At 47.3% G+C, this 12,142-nt stretch overlaps 1 protein-coding gene across 5 annotated transcripts in view; it reads right to left on the reverse strand.

The window, feature by feature from the left end:
• The window catches only part of LOC142159781 (uncharacterized), a 325,690-nt gene that overhangs the window by 211,356 nt on the left and 102,192 nt on the right, over positions 1-12,142 (reverse strand). The window lies entirely within an intron of this gene.

Genomic DNA, 12,142 nt, shown 5'->3' on the forward strand with positions numbered 1-12,142 from the left:
CTAATAATATATAATACCTATACTGTTATATCCCACATTACTGTAATGCTTATACAGCCCAGATACCTTATACTAATAATATATAATACCTATACTGTTATATCCCACATTACTGTAATACTTATACAGCCCAGATACCTTATACTAATAATATATATTACCTATACTGTTATATCCTGGATTACCGCCATGCTTATACAGCCCAGATACCTTATACTAATAATATATAATACCTATACTGTTATATCCCACATTACTGTAATGCTTATACAGCCCAGATACCTTATACTAATAATATATAATATCTATACAGTTATATCCTGGATTACCGCCATGCTTATACAGCCAGGCTACTCCTCTGTAACACAGTGGAGACTTCCGCTCTCTTAGGGGTGAGTGTGTTCTCCATCCCGCAGTACAGAGGTGACAAGTGGTGCCCGCAGCCATCCATGGACAGCCCCCTCTGGGAATATGGGGCACAGATTTCTCCAGCTCAGCTCCAGAGGACGATCTTCTCGCTCAGTGCAGGGAGGATGTGGCAGCTCCTGTAAAAGGGATTCACACCTGGAGACCTTCTACACCGCTACCCTCTTACTTTAAAGGCTCCTGCTCCATGGTTTCCCTCCCTGGTCGCTGTCCCTTTGCTGGGAGTGCTGCTTGGGCTGTCCTGATATACACACAGCTGCTACCAGGCATGCCATGTGTGTTACGGCTCCTTGCAGAGCAAGTCTATCTGTGTACTAAGTGGTTTTTATTTTATTTCCAAGGATTATTTGAATACTAAGGAGAAGATGATGCATGTGGACTAATGAAAATATTTTTGTCATAATACAGGGGCACCTACAGGCTATTTGCCTATACTGATTGACTGTGTTAACCAGCAATGGCTCCCGCACCAAGTCAGCGTTTACTGAGCTATCTTCCAGACTCTCACCCACCCCAATAACATGGACATGGGAAAGTATTTTCACACCCAAGTAAATATTTAAATACAAAGTATAAGTTTATTTAACATAATACACCAACAGAGCTGTAGCACTTTTATGAAACGGTTAAAAAAATCCCACTGTAACACTATAATATAACGTAAAAGGAAAAAAATACATTACACTGACTGATATAAAGCCAGTCTCTGGGGTATCCCTTAAACTCGCGACCTGATGTCTTCAGGCTTTGTTATTACTGCCAGCAAAGCAGCCATCTGGTTCAAATGTCACCATGTTTTTGGTAGGCACACATCAACTACAGGACATCAGGGGTCGAGTACCCGCAACATATCCGTCTGTTAACAGGTGTATTTGGAGATGCAGCCTACTCAGAATAGGCCACTTCTCCAGGGGTTGTGCCACACTGCTATGTGCATATCCTTACTATACTTCAGCATAAGGACAAGTGCCACTTACTTTACAGTGCATGCAATATTCAGAGGTCACTAATGACAGATCACATTACAAGGAAAATAGCAACATTCACAGATGTTTTCCTCTAGAACAATTCAGGAGGGGTGGGGCACGGTATAATGAAGCTGATGAAATCGACACTTCTTACCCCGACATGTACACCGAAGCGCTCATTGGCGACGAGGATGGATGATGACTGGTATTGGACGTGACTTAATCCAATGCCGATGAAGCAATAGCCCGGCTGGACTTGACGACGTGACTCAAATCCGCGACACTGTTATCAGCGCTGTAAAGGGGGTAATGTAAGTATTTGTCCATATACGATGTACTTTAGAAAGCGTTCTACATTGTATATGTCCAAATACTTACATTACCCCCTTAAGAGCACCGAGAACAGCGTCGCTGACGTCATGAAGTCCAGCCGGGTTATTGCTTCATCGGCTTTGGATAAGGTCGCGTCCAACACCAGTCGTCCTCAATCCTCGTCGGCAAGCAGCACTTCGGTGTACACATGTCGGGGTAAGTGGTGTCGGTATAGTCAGCATCGATATGCTGACTACCACCATTTAGGGGGGATGAGTGCCAGAGGGGTTGGGATCTCCTTTAATAATACTATAGGTTTCACGCGCCGGTCTCTCGCTGCGTCTGGCCGGGAGCCGACGCACTCACTGTTTAATGACCGCCGCTCACGCTCGGTGGTGCAGTACGTTAACGAATTCCGGACCGTTTCCGCCGAACTACAATGGAACGATGAGGCTCTCGCTGCCGCTTCCGGGTAAGGACTTTCTGATAAAATCAAAGACGCCCCCTCTCCTCTCAAGAACTGCCAGTCATCTTGGACGTCCTGATCTCTCTGTAACGGTGGATCTCCGTTTTCGGGAAACATCGTCTGAGAAGCAACTCCCTAGATGTTCTTCATTCCAGTTAGCTACTCGCTTTCAACCACCTGGCTCCACTGATGAGCCCATGCAGCTGGGTCGCACCTGTTTGTCCCCTGAAGAGAGGGAGAGAAGAATGAAAAACAAGTTGTGCCTTTGCTGTGGGGATTCTGGGCATCTCCTAACCTAAGCGTTCAGGAAATGACAGACCTTAGCCTGCTCAGGAGAGGTCAGACTAGGGACTTCTACTTACTCTCCAAATTCCTCTTTGGGTCTAATCTGTTCGTTCCCTGTCACCTTACATTGGCCTACTGGATACACTCATTCCAATGCCTTACTGGATTCAGGAGCAGCCGGGAACTTCATCTCTCAATCAATGGTGGCTCAACTAGCCTTGCCTTCTGTCCCTTTGAGGAAACCGGTGGTCATTACCGGTATTGATGGATCCCGTCTCTCTAATGTCTTATTCATAGGCGCACAAGATTACTTTCCCTGCAAATAGGGGCTCTGCATTAGGAGAAAATATTGTTCCTCATTCTTCCTTTAACTACTAGTCCCCTCATATTTGGACTACTGTGGCTCCACTTACACTCTCCACACCTGGACTGACCCTCATCTCCAATCCTCGCCTAGGGTCCCGCTTGCTCTGGTAGGTGCTTGATGCCGGTCAAACCACTTGGAACTGTTCAAGCCTCATTTGAACCCACCTCAACTGCTTTGCCGTCCCAGTACTCTTTATTTTCTGATGTGTTTTGTAAGGCCTCTTCCGAGCGCCTACCTCCTCATCGCCCCTGGGATTGTCCCATTGACCTACTACCTGGGAAAATTTCTCCACGAGGTCAAGTTTACCCTCTTTCTCTACCTGAGATGGAAGCCAAGGCACTCTACATTAAAGAAAATTTGCAACGCGGCTTCATCAGGCCCTCTTCCTCTCCAGCCGGGGCCGTTTTTTTCTTCGTGAAGAAGAAGGACGGAACTCTTTGCCCCTGCATAGACTACCGTGGCTTATACGCCATCACCATTAAGAACCGATATCTATCCCATTGATTACCAAGCTTTTCGATCGTATCAGGGTGCCAAGATCTTCACTAAATTAGACCTTCGTGGAGCATGAAATCTTATTAGAATTCGGTCCGGGGACGAGTGGAAAACGGCTTTTAACACTTGAGACAGCCACTTTGAATACCTGGTCATGCTGTTTGGCTTGTGCAATGCCCCTGCTGTTTTCCAGAGTTTCGTCAATTAAATCTTCCGCAACCTCTTGTATTCTTATGTAGTAGTATACTTGGACGACATTCTGATCTTTTCCAAGGATCTTCTGTCTCATCGCCTGCACGTAGCCGAGGTTCTCTCCAGATTGCGCAGAAACCACCTATACTGCAAGCTAGAAAATGCTCCTTCGAAGCCTCCAAACTACCCTTCCTCAGTTATATAGTCTCGAGATCAGGCCTACAAATGGACCCCCAGAAAATTCGATCTATTCTGGACTGGCCCCAGACGAAAACTCTTAAGTCCATCCAGCGATATTTAGGGTTTGCCAATTTTTACAGACAATTCATTTCTGGCTACTCTTCTATCATGGCACAGTTAGTAGCCCTCACCCGAAAAGGAGCAGACGCTAAATCTTGTTTGCAGGGAGCACTGGAGGCTTTTCGATTTCTAAAAGGAGCATTCTCTTTTGCCCCTATCCTTAAACAACCTGATGTCCCCATTGACAACTCCTCCGACCCTGCCACCATCAAGCTTCTCTCCCTCACCTCCTCCCCCACCCACCGTCTTGGTCACTCTCTCGACTGTGTCTTCTCTCATCTCTGCGATCTCTCTGATTTCTCCAACTCTCCCTTCCCACTCTCTGACCATCATCTGCTCTCTTTCACTCTGTCCTCCTCCCCTGCTCCTCCCGCACCGAAAGCTACCCTCACCAGACGCAACCTTGAAGCGATCGACCCCATCTCTTTCTCCTCTTCTCTTGACTCTCTCCTCTCTCCCATTTACTCCCTGACCTGCCCTGACCAGGCGTCTTTCTCTATAACCACTCCCTCACTACTGCCCTGGATGCGGTCGCCCCTGCCTCTCCTATCCGCCGACGCCACCTCATTCCCTAACCTTGGCACTCCAAACTCACCCGCTTCCTCCAAAAATGCTCTCACACTTCGGATCGCCTCTGGAGGAAATCTCGCTCCCTGGCCGACTTCCTCCACTTTAAATTTATCCTCTCCTCATTTTGCTCTGCCCTCTCCCTTGCCAAACAAACCTTTTTCAAGTCTCTCATTTCCTCCCAGTCCTCTAATCCCCGCCGCCTTTTTGCCACCCTCAACTCCCTCCTTTCTCCCCCTCCGGTCCCACTTTCCCTCTCTGCTGCTGACTTCGCCACTTTCTTCTCTGCCAAAATTGAAGCCATCAGACTTAACATCTCCGCCTCAATCCCCTCACCTGCTGTCCACATCGCTCCACCCCCCTCCAACAATCATCTCTGGTGCTCCTTCTGCCCCACATCAGGCGAAGAAGTTTGCTCCCTTATTCTTTCCTCTCCACCCTCCACCTGTCCTCTCGATCCCATCCCCTCTAACCTCCTTCGCTCTCTCTCTCCCACTGCCTGCTCCTACCTGGCACACCTTTTTAACCTATCACTCTCCTCCGGTGTAGTACCCTCCTCATTTAAACATGCTCTTATCTCTCCCCTCCTCAAAAAACCCAATCTTACCCCACCTCTGTCGCCAACTATCGCCCCATCTCTCTTCTCCCCTACGCCTCCAAACTTCTTGAGCGAATTGTCTGCTGTCGCCTCACCAGATATCTTTCGGACAATTCCCTCCTTGACCCTCTCCAATCTGGATACCGCCCCCTCCACTCTACTGAAACTGCCCTGGCCAAAGTGACCAATGACCTCCTATCGGCCAAATCTAAGGGTCACTTCTCTATACTCATCCTCCTTGACCTCTCCGCGGCCTTTGACACAGTGGACCACCCCCTCCTTCTGCAAACTCTTCTCTCTCTCGGCCTCTCTGGTTCCGTCCACGCCTGGTTCTGCTCCTACCTTGCTAACCGCTCCTTCTCTGTCTCCATGTCTGGCTCTTCCTTCACCCCCTCCCCTCTCTCGGTAGGAGTCCCTCAGGGCTCTGTCCTCGGTCCCCTACTCTTTTTGCTCTACACTTCCTCCCTCGGTGCCCTTATCTCCTCCTTTGGTCTTCAGTATCACCTTTACGCTGATGACATTCAACTCTACATTTCTTCTCCTGATCTCTCTTCCGCCCTCCTCTCTCGAGTTTCCGATTGCGTCTCTGCCATCTTCTCCTGGATGTCCTCCCGCTTTCTCAAAATTAACATCTCTAAAACCGAATTCATTGTCTTTCCTCCCCCTAGACTCCCCTCTCACCACAACCTCTCTATCGTTGTTAATAATACCATCATCTCCTCTGTCACCCAACTCCGCTGCCTGGGTGTCACCTTCGACTCCTCTCTCTCTTTTGCCCCCCAAGTCCAATCCCTTGCTCAAGCCTGTCGCTTTCAACTGCGCAACATCGCCCGCATCCGACCCTTCCTCTCACAAGACGCCACCAAAATCATCATCCACGCACTCATCATCTCCCGCCTCGACTACTGCAACCTTCTCCTCACTGGCCTCCCCCTCTCTCATCTCGCCCCCCTCCGCTCTGTACTCAATGCGGCTGCTAGACTCATCTTTCTCTCAGGCCGCTCCTCCTCTGCCTCCCCTCTCTGCGTCTCCTTACACTGGCTCCCTATCCCCTACAGAACCCTCTTCAAACTCCTCATCACCACTTACAAGGCTCTCTCCCAGTCTACCGCTCCCTATATCTCTAACCTCCTCACCATTCACACTCCTGTCCGATCCCTGCGCTCTGCTAATGACCGTCGCCTCTCCTCCACTCTAATTACCACTTCCCACTCCAGAATCCAAGACTTCGCCCGAGCTGCCCCCCTGCACTGGAATGACCTCCCTCGTTCCATCCGTCTCGCTCCCAATCTGTGCTCCTTCAAACGAGCACTTAAAGCTTACCTGTTCCTCAAAGCTTATCAACCATCCACTTAACCCCTCATCTACTCTACTCGCCATTCCTTCTCTCCCCTGGCCCCTTCTTCTCTCCCCTTGCATCACCAGCTCCCTCTCGTGCCTGATTTGTCCACCCTCCCTTATAATGTAAGCTCGTATGAGCAGGGCCCATCTTCCCTCGTGTCTCCATACCTGTTATTCTGCTCTGTCCTTACTCCATAGGTTTGTCCCGGAGTTACTGAAGCATTGGTACTTTCTGTTTATCGTTCTGTACTGTTTAACCCTGTATGGTCTACTGTTTGTACTATGTATGGCACTGCGGAAACCTTGTGGCGCCCAACAAATAAATGATAATAATAATAATACTCCCTAAACTTGGCATCACTATCGATAACACTGACCCTCCCGGGGACTCTCATCTTCCCAAGAGATCACCAAGACCGTCGACACGTGAAGCCCCTCGGTCCGAATGTACCACGGTTCCTGGATCCTCAACACTGCCAACTGGATCTTCAGGGACTTGACTCAATTTACCAGGTTTTATCTTTTTGTCTTTCTCCCTTTCACTCCCTTTCTTCACTGGTTGGACCCAAGTTTGATCACGGAAGAAAGATTGACTACATGCCACTCAGAAATCCCCGCCTCCTGTGGGATCCCTCTTGTGCCTTAGTAGAATAGTCAGCATAAGGCTATAAGCCTATTGGAGACCTCCTATTTATCAGTTTGGTTTAAATTACTGTTGATGTGCCTGTTACACATGTTCTCACTGTTATTATGTTGCTTCTATATGTTCCTCTCTGTCGGGCTTCAGGATTTATTAGCTGTTCCCCGCTTATGAGGATGTCATGACCCATCAGGTTTTCTTTTGTTTTGTTTTTTTGTTTTATCTATTTATTTTGACTCCCGAGATCTACTTAGGGTAGGCCTTCTGCAGGACCCCACCCATGCTTTTTGATGTTCTTATTGCATTATTATGTAGCATTTGTATGATCCTATATGTTGGGTCCCACTATAGGCTATCTGTTCCCCCATTCTGAGGGCTCGTATCCCAGGCTACACATCACTTAGGGGTTCCTGTCTTTTGCGGGACCCTGCCCACTCTTTAGGCTTAGAGCCCTTTCCTGTCCATCTTGACTCTGGGAGCTCTCCATCTATCTGTTTGGTTTAATACACTGTTGACAGGTCTGACTTATATGTTGTATGTTGTGATATTCTGATTGTTACTATCTGTTGGGCCACAGATCCTGTCTGCGGCTCCCCCCTCTATTGAGGGCTGGCCTTCTGGACTCTCAGCGCCCAATAGTTCCTATTTATGCACGCACCTCTGGCGGCACCCTCTTTTTGCGCCTCCCTATTATACTTGCCGATCGGGCCGCCCCGCATTGTTAAATTGCATCTTTTCTCTTTTTTTTCCGGATGCCTCGCGGGAGGTGTGATATGAGGGCACCATGTGCTAAGATGTTGCTTAGTTCATTACGAGTTAATGTAATATAAGTTTATTCTGTATAGTTTGAACAACTGGTTGCATTATTATGTTATGCTACATATATTCCTCTGTTCCCCACTGTCTCTCCCCCTTTTATCTCCCATTACTCCCTCCCTACCATAAACTCCCCCTCTATGTTCCCTCTCCATACTACCCAGCTGCTCCACCCATTACTTCATATTTTGTTCATCTCCAGTGCCCAATCTCAATAACCCTGGGAGGGTGCGCACCACGCCCCTTCTATTTGGACCCTCTCGATGCATCCTTTGGATGTTCTGCCACGCCCCCCTCAAATGTCGGCACCACAGGTACCGACCTACTCCGCCGTGTGACCGCCTTACCCCACCTTCCCTCCATCCCTCCCCCTTCTTCACTCAAATAGACCATGAGAAGCTAAGGATCTTTTTGGCTCCATCTTCCCTATATGTGCCCCAAGAGTCCCACGGATACCACTTGAGTTCTACTCAGATCTCTCACCTTATCCTCTCATCTCACGCTTCTATTCTATCTTCCTCTCCCTCATCGCAAATGGGTCTTAGGGTCCTTTCCTTTAATGTAAAAGTGTTAAACAGTCCTCAGAAATGAAGCAAACTGCACGCGACCCTTAAATAACATAGGGGAGACCTAATTTTCATACAGGAGACTAGATTTTTTACACGACTCTCACCCCGAGCTCCATTCTAAGCTATATCCCAACTCGTACCATGCTTGTGACCAGTCAGCTAAAAATCGAGGGGTCTCGATCTTATTGGCACGTCACCTCACATTTGAGCTCAACAACTCTCGCTGACAAAGACGGACGTTATCTCATATTGATAGGTAAGCTAAACAACAAGCTCTGTACACTAGTAAAGTCTATGCCCCTAACAAACACCCATTGACCTGGTCTGATCATGCTCCCTTCACAATTGACCTCCTACCCAGACCTCGCCTAATGACCTGGCGTCTTAATGACTCCCTTCTTCACAATTCGAATATAGTATCTCAGATTAAGACAAGACTGGAGGAGTACTTTGAGCTGAATGATTTTCCAGAAGTCTCCAAAGCCACTCTGTAGACAGCGCACAAAGCAGTCCTGAGGGGACACCTGATCAGCATGCCCTCCGGGCACAAAAAAGAGTACCTTGCCCGAAACATTGAGCTCTCCAACCAACTTCAAAATCTGGAAGCCCAACATAAAGTGGCTCTGGACCCCACAAACCTGACAGCCTTCCAGGAAACTGGAGCAAAGCTAAACCTCTTTCACTCTAAACAAGCGGAACACGCCTTAAATGTCTCCGTCAAACTTTTTATGAAAAAGGAGTCAAAGCTGATAAAATTCTTGCGTCACATCTAAGTACAGCTAGAACGCATAGAAATATCAATGCTATCCGTGATTCCCATAAACAGCTAACTCACGATCCAGCAGATATCAGAACAGCATTTCAACATTTTTACACCGTTCTTTATAACCTCCCGGCTTCCGCTACTTCTTCAACACTGAGAGTTCCCTCCACCCTGATCGCTGACTTTCTTGCTAAAGCCAGGTTACCTAAATTATCTCACCAAGCCCTCTCACTTCTCAATGAAGAGATCTCGTTGGACGAGATCTATCAAACCATCAAGGGACAAAAAAATGATAAATCCCCAGGCCCCGACGGCTTCACGGCCGCATACTGCAAGAAATTTTCTGATTTATTAGCCCCTCATCTCAAATCCCTTTATAACAACACCCTTCGAGGTGACCCTCTCCCATCAGAAATGCTGGAGGCTAAAATCGTAGTTATCCCTAAAAATGGTAAAGACCCGCTCCACTGCACTAACTATAGGCCAATCTCTCTCCTCAATCTTGACTTGAAAATCTATGCTAAAATCCTAGCAAACCATCTGAATAATTTCCTCCCCTCTCTAATCCACTATGACCAAGTAGGATTTATCCTGGGATGCCAGGCGAGGGACAATACCAGATGTGCCATTGACATCGTTCACATTGCAAATTCTAGGAGATCCCCAACTATTATACTCTCTCTAGATGCCGAAAATGCATTTGACAGGATCTACTGGGACTTCATGAAGGCAGCTCTTGAGTCTTTCGGCTTCGCTGGCGACTTCCTCACTGGTGTCCTAGCATTATGGGCAGCACGGGGCGAAGTGGTTAGCACTTCTGCCTTACAGCACTGTGGTCATGACTTCAATTCCCGACCATGGGCCTGATTCATTAAGGATCTTAACTTAAGAAACTTCTTATTTAAGTTTCCTGGACAAAACCATGTTACAATGCAAGGGGTGAAAATTAGTATTCTGTTTTGCACATAAGTTAAATACTGACTGTTTTTTCATGTAGCACACAAATATCAATTTTATATTTCAGTGTACAAATAAGCTATCAAGTATTTGTGTGCTACATGAAAAAACAGTCAGTATTTAACTTATGTGTAAAACAGAATACTAATTTGCACCCCTTGCATTGTAACATGTTTTTGTCAGGGAGACTTAAATAAGAAGTTTCTTAAGTTAAGATCCAAAATGAATCAGGGCCCATGTCCTTATCTGTGAGGAGTTTGTATGTTCTCCCCGTGTTTGCGTGGGTTTCCTCCGGGTGCTCTGGTTTCCTCCCACACTCCAAACACATACTGGTAGGTTAATTGGCTGCTAACAAATTAACCCTAGTCTGTGTGTGTACCTGCCTGTCTGTGTGTGTCTGTGTCAGTCTGTCTGTGTTAGGGAATTTAGATCGTAACCCCCAATGGGGCAGGGACTGATGTGAGTTCTCTGTACAGTGCTGCGGAATTAGTGGCGCTATATAAATAAATGGTAATAATAATAAATTATACACCACCCCTACTGCTAAGGTCCTGATTAATGGTACTCCCTCAGAATCATTTTCCATTCAAAATGGAACACGACAGGGTTGCCCCCTTTCCCCTCTGATATTTGCTCTAATAATCCAACCCCAAGCTTCTGAAATTAGATCTAACCCTAGCATACGGTTGGTCAAGGTGGGTAATATGAACTCCAAGATCTCACTCTGCAGATTATATCCTCCTGTCGCTTACCCAACCAGGGATATCCCTACCCAACCTATATGGCATCCTCCAGAGCTACAGTGATATTTCGGGATATAAGATAAACTACACCAGATCAGAGGCCATGCTGCTTTACATCTCCCCTCAGGATACCGAACTCCTCCGGTCTAACTTTAATTTCAAATGGCAGAACAGGAAGATCAAATATCTGGGTGTTTTCCTCACTTCTCTTTTGTGAGAGCTTCCTACCCCTCATCTCCAGCACGCAATCCGACCTGACCTCCTGGAACCGCCTTAATATTTCATGGCTGGGCAGGATCATAACTGTCAAAATTGCTCTAGTGGAACAATGTGGCTCTAGTGGCTGCCTTCTGGCAGGGACTTTCCGATCAGGTGAAAGATGTTCTGGCCCCTCAAGAGTTACCTTCCATCCTGGATGCCCTCATATCCCTTTGTAACCGGGTAGATCTTCGGTTCCGGGAAAGGTCAGCTGAGAAAGATCATTCCCATCGCTCTACTTTTAGGCTAGCTTCCCTTTTACAAACTCCTACCATTCCTGACGAGCCAATGCAACTAGGGAGAACTCGTTTGGGTCCTGAGGAATGTGAGAGAAGACGAAGGAACAACCTCTGCATCTATTGCGTGGGCATTATCTCAATTCATGTCCAAAGAAGTTGGGAAACACCAAACCCTAATCTGCTCTCGCGAGGTCAGGTTGGGGACATCTAAATCCTCCTCTATTTCTGGTTCCTGCTCCATTCATGATCTGTACAGTCTGCTTCTATCAAGTTTAACTCTTCAGCCTTATTAGACTTTGGAGCAGCTGGAAACTTCATTTCACATTCCTTGTTCTCTCGGTGGTCTTTGCATACAGTATTTTTGAAGATTCCTATTATCATAACTGCCATCGATGGTTCTCGGCTCCCCAATGGGACCATTTATATACAAATGAAACTAGTCACCCTTCGAATTGGAGCACTGCACTCTGAATAGATCTCGTTCGTTGTATTGCCTCAAACTACCACACCCATGATCTTGGGGTTACCGTGGCTTCAACAACACTCACCACACATGGATTGGAACTCTTCTCAAGTTCTGGCTTGGGGTCCCTTCCTGCCACTCTCATTATCTGGCTTAGGTCAAACCGCTCCATGTGTCTACGGTGTCCACGCTCTCCTCCTCCAGCATTACCTCCTCAATACTCCGCGGTTTCTGACGTCTTTGACAAGGGATGCTCTGAGCTTCTCCCGCCTCATCGTCCCTAGGATTCTCCTTCCAGAGAAGACTCCCCCCAAGGGATGTGTTTATCCTCTCTCTCCCTGCCAGTGACACAAGTTATGTCCACCTACATTCGGGAG

This window comes from Mixophyes fleayi, chromosome 6 (genome assembly GCF_038048845.1).
Source record: "Mixophyes fleayi isolate aMixFle1 chromosome 6, aMixFle1.hap1, whole genome shotgun sequence".
NCBI lineage: Eukaryota > Metazoa > Chordata > Amphibia > Anura > Limnodynastidae > Mixophyes > Mixophyes fleayi.